At 45.6% G+C, this 16,314-nt stretch overlaps 1 long non-coding RNA gene across 2 annotated transcripts; it reads left to right on the top strand.

The window, feature by feature from the left end:
• The first annotated feature begins 31 nt into the window (after positions 1 to 31).
• LOC104914376 (uncharacterized) lies at positions 32 to 14,582 on the top strand. 2 transcript variants are annotated; one of them, XR_014879696.1, is made up of 6 exons: positions 32 to 87; positions 3,545 to 3,672; positions 6,520 to 6,590; positions 7,066 to 7,221; positions 9,382 to 9,689; positions 9,828 to 14,582. It is a non-coding gene; the product is annotated as an uncharacterized LOC104914376 (long non-coding RNA). The 2 variants fall into 2 exon arrangements; XR_014879695.1 differs by having other exon boundaries at positions 10,451 to 14,582.
• Positions 14,583 to 16,314: the final 1,732 nt, after the last annotated feature.

A 16,314-nucleotide genomic window follows, 5' to 3' on the forward strand; every position in this document is an offset into this window, starting at 1 on the left:
GACCCGGGGAGGAGGCCCGGATGCGGAAGTGGAGCGGGGCTCCGCAGCGCGGCCCCGGGGCTCCGAGCGCCACCTCAGCTTCTACGAGTGGGTGTTCGGAGGCGGGGGGGCACCGGGGCCGGGGCCGCCCCGCGTTGGCCCCGTGGGGCCACTGTGGTGCTCAGGGCCTCTGCTCGGCGGCGGGAGGTGCCCTGTGCCCTCCGCCCCTCCCCCATTCCGCCTGGTATTTCACCGCCACGGGTCGCCCACAACCCCCCGAGTTCCTCAGTCTGACCCCTGGGCTTACCCTCTCTCCCCGTTCCCCTCCTCCACTTCCCCCATTCTCATCGCTGGAGTCCTCTTCCACCCCTCCCCTCAGTTCCTCCGTCACTGTATGTCCCTGTTCCCCATTCTGACCCCCAGGGTTCATTGTCTGTCTGTCTGTCTCCCACTCTGATCCCTTGTGTCCCCTTTCGTGCCCCCCCTCAAGTCTTCTCATTTTCTCCCCTAGATTCGTCCCCCCCCCGTCCCTTCTATCTGACCCCCAGAATTCCCTGTCCCCTCAAGTACCCCCACTCCAATTCCCCCATTCTGATCCATAGAGTCTCCTACCATCCCCCAGTCCCCTCAATTTGCCCCCCAGGGTCCCCTTTACTCCCCCCGCTCCTGACCCTATTTTCTGACCCCTAGAGTCCCCTTGTACCCCCATGCCCTCCTCCCTGCCCTCTGGAGTCCGTTCCCCTATTTTGAACCCCAATTTCCCCCAACTGGACCCCCTTTATGTCCCATAGAAGCCCCCCCCAGAACTCCCAGTTCTCCCTTCCCACTCCTCCCACCACCCCCAAACCCCCTTTCCACTCACGTGGTCAGCCTTGTCCTTCTCTTTAGCCCCCACAACCCCCACTTTCTCCCCCCAGACCCGCTTTACATCCCACAGAAGCTCCACACAACTCTCCAGTTTCCCCCTTCCACCCCTCCCTCCATTCCCAGACCCCCTTTCCACCCCACAGAATCCTCACTAGCCCATTTCTCCCCCTCCCACCCCCCCACAGAACCCCCCTTATCCCCCATTGGAATCACGCAGAAGGATCTGCAGGAGACATCCTAGATAAGTTTGGGGGCATCCAGGGGGTTCTGGACTCATCCAGAAGAGTCTGGAGATGTCCCAGAGAGGTTTTGGGGCATCCAGGGAGTCCCCAGGTTGATCCCGTGGGCCCCTGGAAAGATCTGTAAGCTCCCACTATGGGTCCAGGAGCACTGAGAAGTCTCTGGGCTGATCTGAAGATGTCCCAGTAGAGTCTGGTACAGTCCAGGGAGTCCTCATGAGGGTCTGAGTGGTCCTGGAGTCACCCAGTCATCAGGGTCTGGAGATGTCTCAGAAAGATCCTGTGGGGCCCAGGGGGTCCCCAGGTTGATCCAGGACATCCTCAGAGGGATTCAGAAGGGACTGAGGATGTCCCTGAAGGATCTTGTAGGGTCCGGGGGTGTCCTTGGGTGGGTTCCGAGGGACCTGTTGTCTTCTGGTGTCACCACCATTGGGTGTTTCTGTTGTCACCAGGGGTCACTGGAGTCCTCTAGAGGTCTCCATTGGGGATTTGTCGGACTACCTCATTGGGTGTCACGTTCTCGCTTGTGTTACCCGTGACACAGGTGACTGCGTGTGATCTCAGTGTGGAACAGCTGTGGCACTGTGTCCCCAGTCACTGGCTGTCACTCTTGTTACCGTCATCTGGTGTCACGATCACTTGTGTATCACCATCTCTTGGGTGACACCATTCCCTGTGCTCTGACCATCACATGGGGGCAGGCACAGGCGGCCCCGTGCAGTCACCGTGCTGTTACCGTGGTAAGCCTCACACTGTCCTTCGTCACCCCTCCAAGCCTGCCTACAGCCGGATCCGGTGACACCAGAGTCCTGTGGTGCTGTCCTGTCCTTTCCTTTGCCTTTGCCTTTCCGTTTCCTTTTCCTTCCCTTCAGTGCCTCTGCACTCTTCTTCCACTGTTCTTTTTTTCCTTTCCACTCATCCTCTTTTTTTTGCACCTGCACCACTTTTGTGCTGTCCTTTCTTTCCCTGTAACATCACTCCACTTTATTCTGCATCTGCTGTTTCTTCATCCTATCCTCTTTCCTTTTTCTTCTGCATCTGCCCACCTCTTCTGATCTTTTTATTCCATCTCCTCACTGCTCTCTCCCCTGCATCTCCACTCCTCTTCTGCTCTTCTTTCTTCCATGTGCACTCTCTCTCCTCTTTCTTCTCCTTCTGCATTTCTCTGCTTTTCTTTCCTCCCTGCTTCCTCTTTCTTCTTACTGCTGCATCTGCACTTTTCTGCTGCTATTCTCTTTATCTGTCCTGACTCCTCTTCTGCGTAGGTACTCCAGTTCTTAATTCTTCCCTGTATCCTCGCACGTCTTCCTTCTGTGTATTCTTTCCACTTTGGCTCTTCTTTCTTCTATTTATCCGCACTCTTTCATTTGCATCAGGCCTCCTCTTCTGCTGTTCTTTCGTCCCTCTGTCCTCTCTGGCATCTCCACTTCAATTCTGTTTTTTCTTTCCTATATCCTCAGTCCTTTTTCTTCTGCATCTGCACTGCTTTTCTTCTTTCTTTTCTGTATCTTCACTCGTCTTTCTTCTGACCACGCTCCTTTTCTGATCTTTCTTCCCTGTATCCTCACACCTCTTCATCATCTCCACTCCTCTTCTGCTCTTCTTTTTTCATTGTACTTTCTCCTCTTTCTTCATCTGCTCTCTTTCACTGCTCTTCTGTTTATAGCACTATCTGCTCTTCTTTACTGCTCTTTTCATTCTCTGCTCTTCTGTCCTCACTTCTCTTGTGCTTTTCTTGCTTGCCTCTTTCCTCTCTTCCCATCTCCTTTACTTCTGCCACACTTGGTTTCTCTCTATTCCTCTTCAGCTCCTCTCCACTTCTGCTTTTGTCTTAACTGCTGTATCCTTTCCATCGTGCTAGTCCCTTTGTCATGACACCTCCTGCCTCTCCGTTCTACCTCCTTCAACTCTGACTGTTACAGATGACATTCATCCCTTCCCACCCTCCCTGGACTGTACACGTGCCAGCTCTGGATGTCCCCAGAGGGACTCGCTGTGACCTCACAGTCTTGGTGCTGCCTCATGCACTGGATTTCACAGCACCTTGACAGTGAGTAGTGGTCTTCTGAGGATGCTGAGCAATGCTCTTGAGCTCTGTTCTTTTTCTGGACCAGTATCCCAAGCCATCTTGAGCCCAGAGCCCATCTCTCTTTTTCCCTGGGGTTCTGGGGCAGAGGTTGGACTTTGCCAGCCGCCAGCTTCACAACGCAAGGGACAGCAGCAGGGCAGTCCTGCAGCTCATGGCAGCCCTGTGGCTCTGCTCCCTTGCCAGGCTGGAGAGCTGAATCAGCTCTGAGACGTGGCCCCGGTTGTCCTCCTGACAGTTGATCCTGATCCTTCCCTGAGTCCTGTTGCAGACTGCTGATAAGAGGAGCAGGTAACAGGCAGAAGGACCTGGCCTTCTGCTAGGTGGCAGCCACCTGCATGATCTGTTCCTGCGTTCTTTTTTTTTTTCCCAGGGTGGCCTTGTGCTTCCCAAGGAGTGTGCGGACTTTTCTGATGGGAGTGAGCAGCAAGGAGCCAAAGAGGTCTCAGCTTCCTTCCTGCCCAGCCACCTGGGTGAGGGACACTGCAAACAGCCCAGGAGGTAAGAGATGCCATGCCAATGTAAGTTATATGAAAGTATCTCCCACAACAAAGATAAGTGATGCTTACTGTAATTATCTTCTTTTCTGTGTATTCTGTGGTGTAGCTCTTAAGCTGTTTACTGTGCTGAATCTCATCTTTGTGTAACTTAAAGTTGGTCATAAAGATGCATTCAAAATTCTGTTTTTACTGTCTGCTTGTTTTCTCAGCCTTCTATTTATTTTTCTATGGCTCTTAAACTTTTTGAAAAGCACCACTGCATGTTTGTTTTGGCCTTATACAGATGCTAATGAAAGACTTGGTGATTAAAAAACGCATTTAAATACATGACCTCGACAAATCATTAAATAATGAATGAGGTGGTTACTTTCGTCTGCAGTACTATTGTAACATTTATCCAAGTATTTTGTTTATGTTTATTAAGGTAGCTCTGAGAATATTCTGGCTTTGTGTTGTTTTGGTTTGTTTTTTTTTTTTTTGCTCTTGATCTTGGTGTTTTTTTGCGTGTGTGAACTAACTCAACAATAACTGAGGGCAGGCTGGAGCCTGGAAGCTTGCTGCAGCTTCCAGTTTACCACTGCTTGATGTTCTTTGCAGAGATTGTGCTCTTGGGCAGTGTCATTTTAGCAAAACCTCAGTACTGGATGCCTACCTTGACCTTCTGAGTGTGAGGTGTTCCGTGACGAATTCTGCCTTGTGGGCAAGGAGTGTGCTGCAATGCCTTGCTTATCTCCGACAGTCTGGGCTTCCACTGGTTGAGCGAGAAGGACAGGAGAAACTGAAGAGCACTGCAGTCCTTTCTTCTACCAGAAAATGTAATGAATGAGCTACTGGACAGCCTGTGCAGCTAATAGATTTGCTTGACAAGTAGGAACTTTTCTGTGAGCAAGGAAGATTTTCTGTTTTATATTAAATCTTCATGCATCTCATAATTTGTGCTAAAAGTAATGAGGCAGTTTGTTATAATGAATTGATCAAGCTGGCTGATAACAGATGGGCTGGTGAAACATGGGTTAATTAGGAGTCTTGTATAATCAGCTCTTCTTTCAATTATTTCCTCCACTTACATGCAAAAGGGATGTTTTAGAATAATCCTTTCACCTCTTGCGGGAAAAAGAATGCCTGTGCTACTGATGATCTGAGCTTCTGCAAACACATTCTAGTCAAGGGAGACTAATTTTAGTATCTGCATGCTGTACTTACAAATGGAAATGCTAACAATTAAAGTAGTGGAAGGAAATTATCTTAGTTGCTATGGAACACTACACTTCTTTAGCAAATTAGACCACTTCTGTTCTGTAAGCACAGCTGGGTCTTTTTCTGAGGGTTTTTCATTTCCATTTTTCATGCCTCAAATCCTTGTTAGGTGCTGACAAGTGAGCTTCTCTCATCAACTATGTTGGCATGAAAGCTGTAGCTTTCCTGGACTTCATTCTTCTGTCTTTGCCACTGTGTTTGCTCCAGTTAGTGTCTGCCTTTGTGCCGAGGGACTCTCATTATTTCTCTGTTAGGTGCCTTGATGCTACAACTGAAGTGGTGAGTTAGTTGATGCCAATCGGAATCACAAAATAAGAAGCACTGGAAAGACTAATTGGGGTTAGTTGGAGGCTGAGGCCAGAGAGGAGGGGCCGTATAACTCAGATTCGTCAGGTAAACCAATTGTAGACAGGTATTATGGGTGTTGGAAATATCCAAATAATTTTGTCAGGACGGTATCTCTGATAAAAGCAGATTTTATTCGCGATTGCAGTGGCGGGCGTCCCGCAAGCAGGAGCGCACCTATGGACACAACATGACAGCCTTTATACCCTGTTTTCTCCCCCTTGCCTCTCCCCTCTCCCCTGTTTCCCCACTGGCTGGGTACTCCAGGTTCACAATCTTATCAGAGGATTTACATTTGTTATTTACTTGTTAATTTGTTTTGTTATCTGGTGTCAGTCAGTCGCCATCCTGTCGTTTCCAAGATGTCTCAGCGCTCTTCTTGTCGTATTGATATGGTGATTTGCTTCCAAGTCTTCGTTAAATAAGGATCACCGGGGTGGGGGATGATGCCAGGCCTTCCGATGTCTCTTCAGGCGCTTCCTCGGGCTTGCCATGACTTGTTCTGTGGTTTGATCTGGTGCAGGATATTCTTGCAGTGTGTATGACAAAATACACCTATATACACCTATATACACCTATATACAGAGCGTGCGTCCCTGGGAAGGGTTATCTAGATGATAAGTGACGTAAACTATCAGAGATCTTCCCCAAGTTAAGCAGAAAGACTCCCAGAAAGAACTATAACAGTGGAGATCATGAAATAAAAATATATATATTATCCAATTCTAATGCAGAAACAACATTTGATTCCCACACCCAGTGCTCTTGTTTCTTTGGAGAAATCTCACCTGCAGGTGCAATCTCATTTGACTGCTTCCAGAATGTCTGTTTCTCAATCCTGACTTTGTACCCCCTTGGCGAATTGAGAGGAGGAGGAATGCTTTTAGCTTCAGAAATTTCCTGTGATGAGGATTTTCCCTTTAAATGTCAGTAACTTGCATTATTAGGGTGAAAACAGAATGTCTGCTAGATGCCATAACTGGGACAGAAGAGTTAAATGACTCCCCAGGTGCATGTTGGAAGTTTGTGTCTGGTTGCAGACCAGAGCTGAACAGAGTTTGGATTTCGGAGCCTTCTTCAGAGTATGGATGGTGATACCGTGAACCCCTGTGTGTTCAGTGCTTTGCCTGTTGCTTGAAATGCGTCCTTATCTTCCCACTCTTCTACAGGAGAATGTTCAGGGAGATGATAAAGCTGTTCATGCCCTTGTCTTTCTTTCATTTATACTTCTGTTTTTCTTTCCCAGCAGTGTATGAAACATCCCCAAGGGCTCCTTCTGCCAGGGTCTCTTGTTTTCCTGCCTCTGACTTTCCTCAGGTAAAGATCCACTTCTCTGACATACTGACTTGTCAAACATAGAGATTTGTTTGGGAAAAAAAATAATATCAAAAGGAAAGATTTGAAGTTGTTTTAAAAGATACTGCCATATTTCTTTACAACCTTGTAATCCTTATTGGTGCTAATGCCCCTAATGCGCCACTTGTTCAGTGCTCCAGGGCCCCTCATGCCAGGGCTACTTTTGTTTTTTCCTGGGAGCTTTTAACTTCCCCAGTTCCTGATGTGGATATTAGAAAGAACTGCTGAAATGCATAAGATTTTGTCCAAATTTCGAGGAAGAATACTCAACCTGTGTAAATTTCTATAAATAAATCATACATATTTTAAACACTTCTGTTTGCCCTGTTGTAACGCTTGCTCCCAAGGATCTGTCCTACTGAAAGCTTTGATGGATACTGTCGCCCTAATTAATAGCAGGAAGTGCTTTATTTAATTATTTATTTATTTTTAACAGAAACCCAAAGCAGCAGTGTGAAGCCTGCTGGAGTCTTGTGTTGTTGTTTGCTGCTCACCGCCTGTTCAAATGCTCCAGAGGAGTATTCTTTGTTCCACAGAAATTGCAGGCGGCCGTTCTTAGAGGTGCTTTGTGCTTCCTGCTCAGCCTGAGAAGGTGGAGTTATGCTGACTTTTCCTCAGTACTCTAAGCTCTCTTTAATGAAATAAATTACAATGAAAGCTGAGCCATGAGCAGACCAGTTCTGCCCGTGCAGGTTCGGTGACCTCCTCATTCCCCCTGCCACGTGGCGTGGTGCTGGCAGAACTGTCTGTGTTTCCTTGGACCTACCTGCTCACGGTGCTTGCACAGCTATCCGGGTTTCCTTTATGCCATGTATCTAAAGCTGCCTTTCTCTTCCAGGCGGAGCCTTTTTTTGTGTCAAGATTGTTTTGCTTGTGTAACTAGAGAGGGTTTTTCATTTACTTCTATACTCTGGTCCATTCCCATGTCTTCCTTCCTCTGCATACATGAGGGCATCCTCATCACGTCTGCTGGTGCTGGGGGTGGGCCAAAGGGCTTCCACCAGAGGGAGACCCAGCTGTGCAGAACAGAAGGGTGTGAAGCGGTATTGAGCTAGGCCTGGCCCAGAGTGCTCAGGGCAGTGCAGGGCAGTGGTGGGTCGCTGTCTGCGAGATATGGTTTAGTAGCTTGTGATAGCAGTGGTAATGAGAAGACGTTTGGACTAGATGATCTTATAGGTTGTTTCTAACCTTGTGATTCTATGAACCGTGGGTTGTATTATTCTGTGCTTTGACTTTTGGTCAGATCTAGACCAACTCAGAGGGTGAAATCTGTAAGAAAGAAGCCTACTTCAGGTATTACTGTAGGATACAGGACTGAAATCTTTTCCCTTGCTTGGGAAGCTGTGTGGCTGCATTGCAGAGAGTACGGTTTGCAGTTTGTACAATTAATGAATAATGTTATGGTATAGCAGTGTACAATCAATGAATATACAGATGGTATAGTATATCCAGGAGTTTGGCCGATGTAATTATTATATTGGAGTAGGAAAAGAAAAACACTCACCCTATCCTGGGCTCGCAAAATAGACTCCAGTGGAGCAGATCTCCAGATGAGACCCTTCCCCACTGGCAGTCAGCTCTTCAATGGCTCTAGGAGAGGTGCAGCCAGGCTCCACCCCTTCCTGCAGCACAGGTGATTTGCCTTCACCTGTGCTCCCGTGGCTGACTCACTGCTCGCCTCAGGTGATCAATCAGAGGTTCATGCCGTGATTCAGCAGCCCCATACACAGTTCAATACAGAAACTAAGTTATATTCCTCCTTCTGCTAGTCTTGCTCTAGGACAGTCAAGTGTTTCTCCCGTTGCCTTATTTTCCCTGTCTGTCCAGCAGTCTTCATAGGACTGCCCAGCTCTGGATTGTTAAAGGCAAGCAGATTATTAGCTTGAGTTGTTTGGATCTCATCAAGCATGAATAATGAGCAAGCTGTTACAAGTGTATAGCAGTATCTCCTATACTTAGCTACACTGTGAAAGCAGACAGTGCTCCTTAGTTACAGTAAGGCTGAGAACACATTTGTTGTTTGAGCGTGAATCCTGGAAACAAGGAATCTAAGAATTCAACAGGAGCATTTTCTTGTGCATTTTTCAAAAGCAGTGAATAGCAATTAGAGAGGGCATGAGCCTTTGTACTTGGCAAGAGGAAGAAGGTGGTGCATTGGAAAGCCACAATGTTCGGTTTACTTTTTGCCAAATACAGAGAGGATAAAAAAACAATTGTTTTGTTTTAGGGTATAGGAACCCACTGCTTCAGAAGGAGGGGTGAACTGATGAAAACATGTGTGTTGGTCCATTCGACACATGAAAGAAAGAAAAGTGATTATTGAGTGCCACTTGAGTTTTAAACCACTTCTCTAGCTGAAATTATCTTTTTCTTTGTATTTTTTCTGTCTTTCCTCCCTTTCTTGGAATGCACAAAGGAAGGAGGTGATTTACTCTCCTTCTGGAGAAAACACATCTAGACCTGAGCTTTCAATTACTTCATTTGTTTTTTAATTTCTTTAATGAAAATCACCACCACTTAATAAACTTAATAAAAGTAAAAAGTTCTTTTATGAAAATCTGGTTTCCATGTGGGATCGTGTGTTGAAAAATTCACCGGCTGTATCAATGATGCTGTTTTGCAGCCCAGCAGAGCAGCTGGTGCTTGCAGCTGGCAGTGGGCTGAAAGCATGTGGCAGTGTCAGGGGGTGCTGTGCGTCCCGTTCCTCTCAGGGCAGTGCTGATCTCCTAGGTTGTTTTTCTATTTCTCACAGAGAGAAGACAGGCACTGGTGCTGAAGGAGATGGCACCGCGGGGTGAGGAGCGGTGCAGCAGTGGTGAAGGGATGTTCCCAAGGAGCAGAGCTGAGCAGCGGGCAGGAGATGCCCGCTGGAGGAGATGCTGGGATCTTTCCAGGACGCTCAGCTGTCTGCTCCTCCACGTGCTGCGGAGCCTGGAGAAGAGCTGCCCAAAGTATCCTCGTGCTGGATGTGGCCTCGTTTCCTTTAGGATCTTCAGTGTCTGAAAGGCCAGTGAAGAGACAGATGGCCTGGGGTCTTGCTGCACTCCCTGAAAGCCTCAGGTAACAGAGGAACAGACGCAAGATGACAGCAGTGTACCTGCAGGGTGCCAGCTCTCCCTTCTGGCAGGTGGGAGCAGGGGACAGGCCTGTCTTCCTGCCAGCTGTCCTGACATCCCGCTGCCTGGCTCACCCTGGTAGATGGGCTCTCTCAGCCTGCTGCTGATCCCTCATGTGCTGCCCTAAGAGCCCTGGGAACGCGTGGCCCCATCAGCGACCCCACCTGCTCCCTGGGTGCAGCGTTGAAGGCCAGGGAACCTCAGTCTCGTGGCTCACCGATGAACCTCACAGCCTCTCACTGCAGGGGCTCCTGTGGGCTCTGTAGGTAGAGCAGGCTCTGGCCCAGGTAGTCCTGTGCTGCACTCTTCCTCCTCCTCTTCGCCGTCTGGAGAGAGAAGAGAGTGGGGTCAGTGCAGGGTAGTCCTGACCCTGTCCTGGGGTGTGGGAACGTGCATACCATGCACTCGCCGATCTGCCAGAGCTATGCTGTCTGCACCAGGTGCTCCAGCTGCCTCCAGCACAGGAACCGTGCGGCACTAAGAAAGGCTTTCTGGGAGGCCTGCCAAACGGCTGAGATGGCACTGCAGCCCAAGCAGCAGCAGAGCCTGCAGAACCTGCATCCCCTGGAGTGCCTCTGCAGGGGGATGTAGCTGCAGGGGCTGACGCTGCCATGGGCTGCAATTCTCTTAGTGTTTGGGGGGCACCAAGGGAGCAGCATTGCCCTCCCCAAAATGAATGTGACTCCCACCTTTCTCATCACGCAGGTGCAGATACAACAGGGCCAGGTTCCTGCACACCTCCTTGTCCGTTGTCTTCTTTTCTTGGTCCTCCACAAAGTTCAGTGTTTCAAGAAAGAGGTCGATGGAGAGCTACTGCGCAGTGCTGGTCTCCTGTGGAGGAGGAAGGAAGGACATCAGTGTCAGCAGCTCCATGTCCATGTCAAGCAGGGCCAGCACCGCCAATGAATGGGGGCAGAATCTGTGGGCTGACAGGCTGCAGGCAGCTCTTGAAGATGGCTCCAGAAATGCTCCAAAGTGCACAAGCTCTGCCCTGCAGAAAGTCTGCCCAGGGGCACGCAGCGCCTGGAACTGGTGACCGGCCACAAAGTCCCCTGGTGTGCTGTCACAGGGCAGTAGGCATGGACATGCTGGGCTCCCTACCATCCCTACATCATTAAAGAGTGCTGGGAAGTTGCTGGCCAGCTCCAGAGCCATGAGGCTGAGCTTAACCCCATCCTGGAGCTGCAGCAGGGTGCTGAGTATTGGTAGGGCCGTGGCATGGATGTCACTGTCTGTGTCCTGCAGCTGCTCCTTGATGGCAGGAAGATGATAGCTGTCCTTGCCTCTGGGGGAAAAAACCCTTCCTTTAGTACAGCTGCAAGCACGATGAGGGCAAAAGCACTCCAGTACCAGCCCTGAGGATAGCAGGCAGTGATGGGGGATGTGCAGAGATCCTAGATCCTGGAAAAGTTGCAGAGGATACAGAGCGCATTCTGAAGAGGAGTTCAGAATACCAGCCGTCCAGTGGGTGCTGCAGTTGGCTGATGGAGTTTCGTTGTTGTTTTTGTAGCTCCCTGGAGTATCACTGAAGGTAAGAGGGATTCCAGAAAGCTGCAGCAGTACTGAGTGCTAGCTACCTGCTGCCTTTGGAACAGGGGGTGAATTTTATCCTTTTCTTTGAGTGCCCTTGTAATATTAAAAAGCTTTTATGTAGGTAGTGTAACAGTCCTTATTCTAATGCATCTCCTCTGGCTCATTGGAAGATTAAAATATTTTGGACAGTGTCTGGGAGAACGCAGCATGGGGCACAGTCTTGCAGGCAGCCTGTAGAACTGGCAGCATACAAACAGATGTTCTTGTGTTGATCTTAGTAATTACTTCAGAGGCTGCAGAATCATCCTGAATGGCTTTAAGTACACTGTAGATACAATGAAGAAGAACATGGCATGGGAAGAATTCCTGAACTGAAGAAGCATTGTCCACCTTTCAGCCTGTCTTTTATCTTGCTGTGCCACGCATTACAAGAAGTAGCTTGTCCAAACTAATGTTCTCCAGTTTCTCGCAAGATCATTGCTGCAGTTCTGAGATAGCCCTTCTGTTTATGCAGCAAAATTGAGTTTATCTATTGGAGTGGTAAAGTACAAAGCTATACACTCTTAACCACGTGAGAGTACTGTGCTAAACACTTAGCTGGGGTGGTGTCTAAATTGTTCTAGTGAAATGAATGCAGTGATATGTTTAATGTTAGGATAGCATTACGTTCTGCCACATCTTTCTCATTGAGGCCCAGCGTGCTGTGTGGTTAGGACAGCCATGGTCCGTGGCATTTAAGGCAGCTTCTAAAGTAGGCATCTAACAAGTTTTTGGCTTTTTTTTTTTTTAGTTACATGACCCTGTCAGTTCTGAAGCCTCGCAAGCTGTGCCTGTGAGTTGTTGGGAATCTAGTGCTGTGTCTGTACAGCCCTTGGTGTATTGGCCCAGATTAAGATGCTTAAGATGCGCTCCTAGGTGCTTTTGCTGTGTGAATATCGCTTGGGCTGTGATCTGTAGAGATAGTAAGAGATTTGGGTGTCTGACTATCTGTACAGATCTACTTAGGCATGTTGTGAAAGATCACAAAATGCCAGGAAGCTTACTTGTATTGGAGCAAGCTTTGTGACAAATCAGAAAAAAAATTACCTGCAGTTCCCTCAAAGACTGTTACCAATAGCACAGTGTATATGTAACGTCTGTTCTGGGAAACAACTGCAGTAGATAAAATTGTGTTGGCTTATGAAGTCACCTTTCTAACGTTTTACTTTCTTACATCAAGGGATTGTATGTATCTGCGTTCTGACGGACTGCTGAATGTCAAAATTAACTCTCCATTGAAGAAGCAGGGAACACCTTTCTTCTCATCATTGAGAAGCATGCTAGGATAGATGGCAAGCTCTGGGTGAGTACTGTGGGTGCTTCAGTGCTGCTAGCTGTTTTGTGCCACAGATCTTGAAATAAATAGTTTGAAATTTACCAAAGGTGTAGCAGGTGAGGATAACAGGTCAGTTTACAGCCAGGAAGAAGATATTTGACAGCTCTCCTGATTCCCAGTACAACAAGGCAACCTGTAACTCCCACGCTGCTATTAACTCATTGCCAGAGAAACAAACCTTCGCTCTGAAGGCAGTAAGCTGAGCTGCAGTACGCTGAATCCAAGGTCTGAACATACTGTAGAATGAGTTGGCTCACGGTAGCAGGACTTGCAGTTACAGCTTGATGAAGAATCATGTTATCCTTTGTGATATAGATTAATGATCGAGTTGTTCGTTATTTTCAGTTTGCAGTGGTCCTCTTTCAAGTAAATAATGTAAATGCATCTAAGGGGTGTAATTTTCTTCTGCCCAACAGAGTTGTGTGAGAGGACTTTCTGTAATTTCCTTCTTAAAATTCCTGAGATACCAGAAGTGTTGAGCATCCAAACGGAAATGGGTTGGTGCTCTGCAAGGAGCCCACATACTGTGTTAGCGTCCTTTAGCTTACTCAAGTTGTTGTATTAGGTGACTCTTTAGTAGCAGATCTCAGTCAAACTGAAATGTGTGATGAGACTCAGTCCTTGTGTTTGTGTGTCTGCGTTCAAACTGACTCTTGTGTTATTAGTTGTACTCTTTCTTTTAGGACAATACATCTTCCCAACTTGGAGATGTAGAAATGACTTAGCAAGGGTGTTGATAGTCTACAGGATGGATTGTGCAGAAAATGCCTCGGTTACTTGGATTAAAGAGCATTAAAGTAGGAGCGTGCTTTGTAGAACTGTGTGTTTCAGAGTCATACACTCAAATGTTGGAATTGTCTGGGGTGCACTGGCAGTTAAATCCGTAGTTTCTCTTGGATTTGGAGCTGATCACTGGTTGGACTAAGTGATCTTGTGGGTCCTTTCCAACCTTGTGATTCTATGATATCCTGCTATAGACAAAGATTGATTGGTTTACAAGGTCTTTTGGAGTTTTGCTTAGCTGATTTCAGGTCTATTGTTTGAAAAGTGGTCATGCAGAAGAAATTCTAACTATATACATTTCTAAATGGATTGAATTCAATTTTTGTTCTTGTGTAGCAGATCTGATACTTGGTCTTAAGAGAATGTATTGCTTTATGAGAGAAGCAGTTAACCCATTTTATCTGAAATTGGGATAGGCAGCTGGTAATGTGTGTATTCCAGGCTGCAGTGTGTTCCTTAGAAGCAGGCATAACACTGTGATAGTAAATCTTGTGATGGTACCAGTGTCTTCTAATGCAGCCTCTCAGAATCTAAACCCGGAAGGCACCGTGTACTGCGGGGCACAGACATGGATACAAAGCTTTGATTCTGAGTTGTTAGGTTGAGTAACAGCTTGAAGGGCTCTTTGCCTCAAAACCAGAATGAGAAACTTCTCTGTCACGAAACCTGTAACTAGGGGATGCTTCTATGGTTTGTGTTTTATTCACAGCTACAGCCTGTGGAAATCCCAGAAAATATTTCACTTTTCCAGTTGGGGTTAATTTCATCAGAGCCTTTTCCTGATGGTTCCCAGATACAGGAGACATAGTTTTCACTGAAGATCAGCATCAGAGCTGTGTAAATCCACAGCCTGGGGTTTTGCCTTGGGCTGCTGATGGGAAGTCACTGATGTGGCAAAAACAGTTACAGTTTATATGGCCGTCACTGTTTGCTGGTAGTTCACAGAAAAGGGCACGGTTCTCAATGTGGGTCTTTTCAACAAGTCTGAGCTGTTTTGGTTCCCCTGGCTACTGTTTCAAGTACACATTCTGAAAAGGTTCCTGGGTGAAACAGAGCATTCCTCTGTTTACTCTTACAGTGATTCCTGATTGTTCATTTATGTATTAGCATATTTTCTCTGTCTAAAGGCAGTGTGACAAATGGCAACTCGGGCATAAACCCCCCCCCTTTTTTTTTTAAAAAAAAAAAATTTTTTTTTTTTTTTAAAAAAAATAAGGAAAAAAAAATTTAAATTAAATTTTTTTTTTTTTTAATTTTTTAAAAAAAAAAATTTTTGGGGCTTTTTTGGGAAAATTTAATTTTTAAAAAAAAAAAAAAAAAAAAAAAAAAAAAAAAAAGGTTTTTAAAAAAAGGGGGAAAAAAAAAAAAAAAAAAAAAAAAAAAATTTATAAAAAAAAAAAAAAAATTTTTTTTTAAAATTTTTTTTTTTAAAAAAAAAAAAAAAATTTTTTTTAAAAAAAAAATTTTTTAAAAAAAAAAAAAATTTTAAACAAAAAAAAAAAAAAAAAAAATCCCCAAAAAAAAAAAAAAAAAAAAAAAAAATTTTTTAAAAAAAAAAAAAAAAAAAAAAAAAAAAAAAAAAAAAAAAAAAAAAATTATTTTTTAAAAAAAAAAAAAAAAATAAATTTTTTAAAAAATTTTTTTTTTCCCAATTTTTTTTTTTTTTTTTTAAAAAAACAAAAACCCCAAAAAAAAAAAAATTTTTTTTTTTTCCCCCCTTTTTTTTTTTTTTAAATTACTATTTTCCCTTTTGGGAGGCTTCCCTTTCAGTAAAAAAGCGTCTACCTAATTGGAGCTCCTTTCGACCGCCTCTGGGCCTTTTGTTTCCTGCACTTTAGTTTCGGGTCAAGGGGGAAGGGGTTTTGCAACCCCCCCAAAGGGGAAAAGGTTTTTGCCCTGAATTGGCCCAGGCTTTTTTCCCCCTTTGTGCCTTTTTTTCCCCGATTTTCTCCAAGGGGTAAAATTTGGGCCCCTTTTAAAAAATAACTTTCCAAAACCGGTTTTTTTAAAAACAAAAAAAAACCCGGGGGGGCCCCCCTTTTTTTCCCCCCAAAAAAAACAAAAAAACCGGGGGGTTTAAAAAAAAGAAAGACGAAAAAAATTGCAAATAAAGGGGGGAAAAACCCAAACCAGGGGGGCCCCCCCTTAAAAAACCCCTTTTTAAAATTTTTCGGAATTTTTAATGAAAAACCCCCAAAAAGAATTAATAAAACCGAGTACCCGGGTTTTTTTTTTTTTTTTTTAAAACAACAGTAATTTCCCGGGGGTTTTTTTTTAAAAAAAAACGGGGGGAAAAATTTGGAAGGCCCTTTAAAAAACGGGGGGGGGAAGTTTTTTCTAATGTCAAATTCCCCTTTTCTCCATCCCTGGCCCAACCCCCTCTGTCTCCAGGGGGTCCTTGGGGGGCCCTTTCCTTTTTGGGGGTGAAAGCGTGTTTTTTATCCCTGGTGCTAGGGGTTTACCCCGTTAAAGGGGGGAACCTTTCAGCTTTTCCTGTGCCACTCGGGGCAAATTCTCTTTTTTAAATTTTAGATTTTTAAAAATTACAGTATTTTTTAAAGGGAAAAAACTTTCGGGCGCAGCTGAAAATTTTAAGGTGATGGGTTAGCACAATTGTTTCTGTAATATCAAGTAATTATTTCAGTTACTTGTACTCTTTCCTCCACTGTCCCCAAAAATTCGGGGGAACAAGGATTTTTTAAAGGGTTTGTAATTGGTACGGGCAGAAGTGAAAAGCCTTTTTTTTTGTTAAAAGACCCGTCGGAATGAAAAAGCTGTGATTTTAGATAGTCAAATTTATTCTTCATCTTTTTCTAAAAGACGTCCATTTTGTATCAGTAAAGGGGGTCCTAAAAAAGGGGGGGCCCCCACTTGTAAC

The sequence above is a fragment of the Meleagris gallopavo genome, chromosome 26 (assembly GCF_905368555.1).
Source record: "Meleagris gallopavo chromosome 26, MGAL_WU_HG_1.1, whole genome shotgun sequence".
In the NCBI taxonomy this organism is placed as follows: Eukaryota; Metazoa; Chordata; class Aves; order Galliformes; family Phasianidae; genus Meleagris; species Meleagris gallopavo.